The 10,107-nt window shown below is 43.4% G+C and overlaps 1 pseudogene; it reads right to left on the bottom strand.

Annotated features, from left to right (window-relative positions):
- Positions 1-5,849: 5,849 nt before the first annotated feature.
- LOC116270746 lies at positions 5,850-7,622 on the bottom strand (annotated as a pseudogene).
- Between the last annotated feature and the right edge of the window lie 2,485 nt (positions 7,623-10,107).

The following is a 10,107-nucleotide window of genomic DNA, read 5'->3' as shown; positions in this document are numbered from 1 at the left end:
ATGAGGAGACGTACAGTCTGGGCTTTTCAGACAGGCTTCTTTCTCCCTGGAACCCAGAAAACTCCGACTACCTGCAGTGTGCAAAGGCAGCTGGCCAGGAAAGGATGCTGGCTTCAGGTCCTGGGGCCCCTCCCTGGAGGGAACAAATGCCTCTCGGGTTGCAGCTGCAGAAAGAGAGAGGAGAATCGGGGAATGGGATGGTGTGCTGCAGAGGCAGTGGTTTGGACAGCGACTGGGTGACTCATGCCCCAGGCAGCTTTTTACAGGAGTTGCAAATTCCAGTAATAGCAGATGAGGAACATCTCTCGAGGGACACCCTACCAATCGAAGGTGCTTCTTGCACCATCTTGGCAGCCCTGAGTTGGCATCTGAATAGCTTCTCTATTCAGATCCTTTGCCAGATCCCAAAGGCTCTCCTTGCTTTGGCCCCTGGGCTTCCTGAAACCGGGAGGTTATTCTCCCCAGAAGTTGGAGGAATTGGATAATATTATCTACAGACACCACACCTGAATCTTATCCCTACTACTACAAATATGGATGCTATTTTCTTGTCCTGTGTCCTGGATGGTGAATAGAGTATCTCATGCCCTTCCAAAAGCCACTCTATGGCCACCTCCTCTCTGTCCTAGGTTCCTGGAGGCTAACTGTGTAGACCCCATCAATGAGTGCCCTCTCTCTGGCTTTCAGAGAGAGGTGTACCCTATAGGCAGTCCTGGCAGGAAATAAAAAGGTGGGAGGAGAGTGAGGTCATTTCTCCCGGCTTTCTCTTTGTGGAGTCATCACAAGCTGACTATGTGCTTTATGAGAATAATCCAGCCCTCTCTAAGCAATATGGGTCTCTCCAGGTTCTGGTAGCCTTCCTTTGCCCATCCAGGCCCAAGGGGATAACATCTCCCCTGTTCCTAGTCTTCCCCTGTTACTAGTCTGTTACTAGTCTGGGGTACCATATCCTCCTTGGAGTTTTCTTCAACCCTGCTCAATTCCTTTATTAAACTCTCTTCAGGCTGGGTGCGGTGGTTCACGCCTATAATCACAACACTTTGGGAGGACAGGCAGGAGGATCACTTGAGTCTAGGAGTTCAAGACCAGCCTGGGCAACATAGCAAGACTCCATTTCTACAAAAAAATTTAAAAATTAGCCAGGTATGATAGCGCACACCTGTGGTCCCAGCTACTCAGGAGGCTGAGGCTGAAGAATCACTTGAGGCCAGGAGTTGAAGGCTGCAGTGGGCCATAATTGCACCACTGCATTCCAGCCTGGGTGGCAGAGCGAGACCTGATCTCTAAAAATAAATAAATAAGTGAATAAATAGCAAGCCCTCTTCAAAACACTCAATGTGGGAGCACACCATCTCCCCACTGCTGGACACCTGAGCGATACTAATAGTTTAGGTAGATGCAAACCTCACCTGCCTCTCCTCTCTCCTGCCATTGCTGTTACCGTAGCTACATGAAGTAACAAGATCCAAGCCTTGTTAAGGAGGGGTGAGCAGAATCTACGTCATGCCACTTAGAATAAAACCCAAGTTCCTTACCATGACTTAAAAGGTCTGAGTTGGCTCTCCAAATTCCTCTCCCTCCACGCTCCCTCTCGTCTGTCCCAGCCACAACGGGCCTTTTGCCATGCTTGAAGCCAAGCTGATTCACACAGATAAGCCTTTGTACTTGCAGTTTCTTCCTTCCCTCTGCCTGCTACCGGGTCCTGGGCGAGGGATTATTGTAGGTTGTCAAGTTTAATTCTTTCTCCTGCAAACTGCAAACTCCCTGAGGCAGACTCTTTTTTTTTTTTTTTTTTTTTTGGCATCATGGTGTTCCAGGAGCTGCAAACTCAAGTGTCTTTGGAACATGACAGGTAACAGAAACAAGAGAAGGGGCCAAGACTAATAAAAATCATTCTGCCCTCTTGGTCTGGCTTTTGTTTTTCCCCTTTTGACAGAGATGTGGAAGCAGAGAAATATTTCCTTACTATAAACACTCACACACACACACACACACACACTCATACACGTACTCATACACAGTGCAAAGAGGATGAGAATGGCAAGTGACAATTATCACTGAAGCTGGAGGGCAAGAGGGACTGGGTGAGTACTGCAGCAAACCACACACCAGCCAATTTGCTGTTTTGCAGAAATCTGACCCAGGGTGACCAGATATTGCTGTTTTCCAAGAGAAGCTGAAAATCTAGATTTTTATGTGGTGTCTCCTAATTTTTAAATGTTGGCAATTTTTAAACTCCGTGCAGGTCACACTAAGTATATCTTTGAGTTGGATTTAACGCAGAGGCTGCTGGTATACAATCACTGCCGTATGTTCAGTGGGCTTAGCATAGTATATGCTCAATAATTATGTGTTGAATAAATGAATAGCCTTCCAGTTGACTTCTCAGCATTTAGAAGTAGCTGACAGGTAGTTCACCTCCCCTCTGTTGGGAACATTTTTTAAAAGTAGATTCAGAACAGGAGGAAGCTTCTCCATTATAGCTGGAAGCTTTAAGGTATAGCTGCTCCTGGACTCAGATGCAACCCACCAGAAATTTCTTGAAGATTAGATTTCTGTATCACTCAGACTGGGGCTGGTGTATGAATCAGGAAGTAATGACATGGCCATGTCTGTTTTTTATAGCCAGCATCCGTTCTGATGGTTGGCACCATGGTGTACAGATTGTTAAGTAATCTTAATATCACCCCCAACTGGGTGCAGAAATGGAAACCTATTACTGGTCATAATCTGTTACCACCAAGAAAGGCTCATGGAGGTGGGAAATGACGTGTGTTGTCAAAACAAGATCTAGTTCACTTAGGTGTTGAATTCTATTCCAGGTTTTATAGAGGGTTGATTCTCTCAAATCTCTTATTGGAATCTGGCCACGCTTCTCCTTTCTGTTTTCCCATCTGGGAGACATACAGGCTCTCACACCTAGTTTCCATGCCTAGCCAAAGCTATTCCAAAGCTCCTAGAGAACATGGAATGACTGGAGGCATCCAGATAAAGGTCATGAGGTGGAACAAGTGCAGGGTGACCCAGTGGAAGGCAGTGGTGGAAACAGGTGATGGCTTTGGGAAGAGGTTCTAATTAATTCACTTTCCCCAGTGTATAAAAGCAAGCTTTTCCCCAGGCTTCACAAACAGCAGGCTCATGTCTAGCTCTACCTACTTGCACCGTAAGCAGGAAGTTCATCGTCTGTTCAAATGCTAAATAGATGTTAGCAGCACTTTATTGGATCAGTTCAAGGTGATTTCGATTTGTTCTTGGAACACATTCATCATCTTCTAACACGTGTGTGTGGCTCTGCTTTCTGGACAGATAGAATTACTCATGTGTATGTGTCAACCAACCAAATTAAATCATCCAATGTGATAAACCCATTTGGAGGGCTATTCCCTTTAATTTATTCTAGGGAAATAATATTCTAGGCAAACTTATTCCCTAGAATTTGTGACTCAGGTTTAACTCCATATTTCCTGGAGCAAAACTTCCCAACTTTTATTTGGGGTAGCCTAGGGCAGTGGTTTACAAAGTTATTTTAGTCCTAGGATCTTTTATAATAGCTTCCAAATACAGAGGCCAATATATAAAGCTGGGAAAGGTCAAGCAGATCAGAGGGAAGAACTGGGAAACCTGGGCATTTTCTCTGCCCCTGTCTCTTGTTGCCCCCGTCGGGGACTACCAGGAACCTCTCGAAACACACTTGAAGCAGCTGCACTTGCGAATCTCCAAGTAGCTCAAGCTATGTTGGAAACTCACAACTCAAACTTTCAAAAACAAAGGGTTACTTTTACTGTGTCAAATTGCCTTCTTATAATTTATAATCTCATATTTCAAACATTCCTAAAGAAAAGTAGAACAAATCTTTATGTACCCATCACTCAACTTTATCAGATCTTAACATTTTGCTTTGGTTATTTTTTTTTTTTTTTGAGACAGAGTCTCGCTCTGTCGCCCAGGCTGGATTGCAGTGGCCCGATCTCGGCTCACTGCAAGCTCCGCCTCCCGGGTTCACGCCATTCTCCTGCCTCAGCCTCCGGAGTAGCTGGGACTACAGGCGCCCGCCACCACGCCCGGCTAGTTTTTTGTATCTTTTAGTAGAGACGGGGTTTCATCGTGTTAGCCAGGATGGTCTCGATCGCCTGACCTCGTGATCCGCCCGTCTCGGCCTCCCAAAGTGCTGGGATTACAGGCTTGAGCCACCGCGCCCGGCCGGTTATTTTTAAAGGAGTAAAATATTACAAATATTGTTAAAGCCCCTTCATGTGCTCCTCCCAAGTCTCATTCTCCTTTCCTCCTTCCTTCCTCCTCAGAAATAACCACCACACTGAATTTGTATTGATCATCCCCATGAAAGATTTTTCCTATAAATATATATTAATATATACATTTTCCCCTAGTGGATTATACAGCCAGATGCAGTGGCTCATGCCTATAATCCCAACACTTTTGGAGGCAGAGGCAGGAGGATGGCTTGAGCCTAGGAGCTTAAGGCCAGTCTGAGCAACACAGCAAAATCCCATCTCTACATAAGATCAAAAAATTAGCCAGGCATTGTAGCACGTGCCTATAGTTCCAGCTACTCGGGAGGCTGAGGTGAGCCCAGAAGGTTGAGGCTGCAATGAGCCAAGATCATGTCACTGCACTCCAGCCTAGGCAACAGAGCAAGACCCTATCACACACACACACAAAATATGATGTTACAAACATCAATCTGCAATTTGCTCTTCTAGCTCAACATTGTGTTTTGGAGATTTATCCATCTTGATGCATTTAACTCTGGCTCATACACTTTAACTACTACATCATATTGTGTTGTAGGAATTTTTTTTCTTTTTAAGACGGAGTTTCGCTCTTGTTGCCCATGCTGGAGTGCAATGACATGATCTCAGGTCACTGCAACCTCTGCCTCCGGGTTCAAGCAGTTGTCCTGCCTCAGCCTCCTGAGTAGCTGGGATTACAGCCATGCGCCACCATGCCTGGCTAATTTTATATTTTTAGTAGAGATGGGGTTTCTCCATGTTGGTCAGGCTGGTCTCGAACTCCTGACCTCAGACGATCCGCCCACCTCAGCTTCCCAAAGTGCTGGGATTACAGGCGTGAGCCACCGCACCCGGCCTGCTGTATGAATTTGTGTGTGCATTTTCCTTTTCACAAATGCTGCCTTAAATTTTTCACAAAATGTTGCAACGAACATTCTTGTGCATTTATCTACTCTGAAAACTTCTCTAGGACCCAGTGCAACACACACACACACAAACACAAAGTAAAACAAAAGTTTCACAAAACAATTGTCTTACTACACTTTCAGAAACTTTCTCATAATGCATATCATAGTTTTTTTTTATCAGGTTGTCATTTCCCTTCCATTCCTAGTTTGCTGAGAGTTGTTAATCATGAATGGGTGTTGAATTTTGTCACATTCTTTTTTCACAAATAGGACTTTTTATTTCCCGCTTATTATAAGCCCAAACTTTAAACAGATTCTTGGACTGGACTGGTGGTTCATATCCATCAGCTTGCTCATCTTTTAGCACCTATCTTGTCCCCAGTGGCTTTTCCAGAACTACTTCCTTCACCATGAAGCTCCATGAGTTTTCCCAATTCATATTTGGGCTTCTTCAGCATTTTTACTTTACCCTTCTTTTTTTTTTTTTTTTTTAGACAGAGTCTTGCTCTGTCACCAGGTTGCAGTTCAGTGGCACAATCTTGGCTCACTGCAACCTCTGCCTCCCGGGTTCAAGTAAGTCTCCTGCTTCAGCCTCCCGAGTAGCTGGGACTACAGGCATGTGCCACCATGCCTGGCTAATTTTTGTATTTTTAGTAGAGATGGTTTCACCATGTTGGCCAGGATGGTCTCGATCTCTTGACCCTCGTGATTCACCCACCTCGGCCTCCCAAAGTGTTGAGATTACAGGCATGAGCCACTGCGCCCAGCCAGCATTTTTACTTTTCTAATGAAAACATCATGGAGAGGATAAATAGATTGGCAAACCTTTTCTATGTCTTTTCTAATGCTGTCTGGAGTCAATTTATTGACCACTTCTTTCAGGTCATTTGTCTGCACCTCTCAGGCCATGATTTCTATGATCTTCCAGATTTAGTGGATCTGTTGATGCTAAGCATAAGAAATCTTCCATATTTGATTGTTGCATTTTTTAGTAAAACCAACACAGAACAGACAAAGCAAGTAACCATGGGTAGTCTTGACATCAACGTGAGCTTCAATCACTGTCTGCCATTTTTTCACCATGGAACATATTTTGTCACGGATAAGATCCATGCCATGGAAGTTAGTCAGGCAGCTTTTGCCCTGAACATCTTCTATAATCAGTTTGAATTTTCTAAATGCAACTTCACCATTCTCCAAATCAGCAAAACTCACTTCAAACACAGGACCCTTGAGGCCATCAGATGCAATTTTGGTTCCTTGGGTCCTGGTGACTAGCGTCTTTCCTATATTTCTTATATTGAACATAGCAGGTGCTTTCTCACATTGTACAAATCTTCCTTAGAAAACAGATCAACCACTTTCTTCTTGGCTCCCTTTTTGCCACCTTTCATAAGGCGCTTGTTCTTGCCAATCACCATGGTGCTGCTCAGAAAGCCAAAAGGGATCATAGGGGTTTTTGAAAGAAATTCTGTCAATAAGGTAAACTACAATAATTAATTTTCAAATGTTGAACCAACCTTGTATTCCTGAGATAAGCTCCACTTGGCCATAGGATGTTGCAATGAGTGCCAAGCTGCAAATAAGAGGGCAGAGTTCTCCACAAGACTGCCCTCACTTCAGATACCAGCAGCAACTCTAGGGGTACCTAGGGCCATCCTCATTTCATACTAGCTGGTGACAAGTTTGAGCATCCCGGAAGACTTCCTCAGGTTTCATTCAGAAAAATGAGTCACAGAACTCAGGAAAGCAATATACTTACAATTACAGTTTTATTACAGCAAAGCATAAAAATTGGAACCAGTCAAAAGAAGACACACATAGAACAAAGTTTGAGAGGGCTTGAAACATAAAGGACACATTGATCTCTGGGCATCAAAGTGTGACAATACTCTAAAAGTATGGCCAACCAGGAAAGCTTACACAAGCTTCAGTGTCCAGAATTTTTACTGTGGTTTCATTATGTAGATATGATTGACTGAATCACCAGCTATACCATTGAACTCAATCTGCAGTCCCCCTCCCTTCTCTGCAGATGATACCATTTAGCACAAAGTTTCAACTCTCTAATCACATGATTGGTCTTTCTGGTGTGGCCAACCCCCATCCTGAGTTATCTCATTAGCACAAACTATCAAGTAGGGCTTGAGGGGTCTACCACAAATGCACAAATAATAAAGACACACTTATTATTCAGGAAATTCTAAAGGTTTGGGGGTTTAGAACTGCGGATAAAGACAAGCTAAATTCTTCATTATACAGACATGTTATGTTTCCTAATGTTGCTTGACTTGATTAGTTATTATTTTGTTAATGATGCATGTGTCTATGCTTATGAAGACTATTAACCTGTAGCATGGTAGGTTTTGACAGATACCTTTTATCCAATTTTTTAAGTTTTCTTTCTTTTTTTTTCTTTCTTTCTTTTTTTATTGAGATGGAGTTTTGTTCTTGTTGCCCAGGCTGGAGTGCAATAGTGTGATCTGGGCTCACTGAAGCCTCTGCCACCCAGGTTCAAGCAATTCTCCTGCCTCAGCCTCCTGAGTAGCTGAGATTACAGGCACCCACCTCCATGCCCAATTAATTTTGTTGTTGTTGTTGTATTTTTAGTAGAAATGAGGTTTCACCATGTTGGCCAGGCTGGTCTCGAACTCCTGGCCTCAGGTGATCCACCCACCTTGGGCTCCCAAAGTGCTGGGATGACAGGTGTGAGCTACCGTGCCCAGCCTAAAGTTTTCTTATATCGCAGTTTTCTAGGAGTTTTAACATAAATGGATGTTCGACTTCCGTCAAATGCTTTTTCTGCATCTGTTGCAATCATGGTGTCATTCTTCTCCTTTACTTTGCTAATAGAATGAATTCTATTAAAATACTTTCTGGTGTTGAACATTCTACATTCTTGAAAAATAATATTTAATGTGAATAAAATTTTTCTTTTATTTAAAATTTTTTTTAAGACAAGCTCTTACTGTGTTGCCCAGGGTGGTCTTGAAATTCTGGTCTCAAATAATCCTCCCACCTCATTCTCCCAAATAGCTGAGATTACAGGTGTGAGCCACCATGCCCAGCTTTAAAAACCATTTTAATATCACAAATAACATACTAATACTTATTTTTTAAAAGTTAAACTTACTCCTTAAAACTTAAAAGTTAAGCTATTTTCAAATATTTGCAAATGCAAACCGTATTCCTGAAAAGATGAATAAGAAATCTGTTACAACGGCTGTCTTAACTAAAGAAAACCAAGGGGTTGAGGGATAGGAGAGTGAAGCGGTCGCGGTAACTTTCTGCATATTGTTCCAGGAGTATTTAAACACCTTTGAAAATAATAAATTAAAACATCACAAAAAATGCTGAAGTTTCCCTTGCCTACTGCTCCCAATTCCTTGTTCCTTCTTGGTCCCCCCTGAAGTTACAACTCTTATGAATTTGGTATACTTCCTCTGAGGGATACTATTTGCATTTACAAACATGTAATTATTTTGCATTTTATACAGGAGAACATACCAGTGTGTTCTTCTAGTGCTTTGCCTGCTTTTATATAAATACATGTGCATACCCACATGTGTACATGTACGTGTTATGTAGATAAAATTATACCACAATCCTAATTCTGCTTTTTTTTTTTTTTGCCCTATTATTTGTCTAGGAGATTTATCCACATTGCTATATATACATCTAGCTCCTGCTTTTAATAGTTTCACAGTATTATGTAATATGAAAAAACAACTATTCTTTCATCCATCCCAGAATCCCTCTAGGTTAGATATAGCATAGCAAAATTGTTGGTTTCAGTGTATACTCATTTGTTGTTGTTTTAAGGAATTCGGCTGAGGCAGGAGAATGGCGTGAACCTGAGAGGTGGAGCTTGCAGTGAGCCAAGATCGTGCCACTGCACTCCAGCCTGGGAGACAGAGCAAGACTCTGTCTCAAACAAACAAACAAACAAACAAACAAAAGCAACAACTTGGCCAGAATTGCTCTCCAAAGTGACCATACCAGTTTCTTTAATGCACCAAGCAACCAAGCAAGCACATTTCCTTCCTTCCCTCCCTCCCTTCTTCCCTCCCTCCCTTCCTTCCCTCCCTCCCTCCCTCCCTCCCTCCCTCCCTCCCTCCCTCTCTCTTTCTCTCTTTCTTTCTTCCTTCAGAGAGTTTTGCTCTGTCACCCAGGCTGGAATGCAGTAGTGCAATCTCGACTCACTGCAACCTCTGCCTCCTGGGTTCAAGCAATTCTCCTGCCTCAGCCTCCAGAGTAGCTGGGACTACAGGCGTGCACCACCACACCTGTAGTTAATTAATACAAAAATTAATACAAAAATTTTTGTACTTTTAGTAGAGACAGGGTTTCACCATGTTGATCAGGATGGTCTAGGACTTCTGACCTCAGGTGATCCACCGGCCTCGGCCTCCCAAAGTGCTGGGATTACAGGCATTAGCCACCATGGCTGACCGCACGCATGTTTTCCACTGACTTGCTGCTACCTTGATTGAGCAAGGCATGTTTTCTCTCTGGGCTCCCATCTGTAGGAGGAGGGAGTTGGGTGGACCCCGTGAGTGTATGAGACGGTGTAATGATAGTCTCAGAGTGGGTAGGATGACTGCCCTAAAGAAGGCAGCGAGAGCAGGAGGATGCAGGTGCCAGCCAAGCTGAAGGCAGGCAATTCAGATGCCCTTGGTCCTCTTCTTAGCCCATCCATGAGCACAGTGACAATTTATCTGCAGCTCTCACCCAAAATCCCCCTCTGAAAGGCATGGATACCCTTTTCTGCAGAATTCACCTACTAGGGTCTCCCAGGGGTTGACAGAGACCCAGGTCATTTCCATTTATTGAGACTCCCAGCTAATTAAAAAGATGAAGAAATAGTAAGCGGGGATAACAAAATTGCGTGTATGGTAATGTTGCCATTGAACAAATAAATACTAACAAATGCAGAGCAGTGGTCTACA

The sequence above is a fragment of the Papio anubis genome, chromosome 16 (genome assembly GCF_008728515.1).
Source record: "Papio anubis isolate 15944 chromosome 16, Panubis1.0, whole genome shotgun sequence".
NCBI classification, from domain to species: domain Eukaryota; kingdom Metazoa; phylum Chordata; class Mammalia; order Primates; family Cercopithecidae; genus Papio; species Papio anubis.
This window is presented reverse-complemented; position numbering and strand designations above follow the sequence as displayed.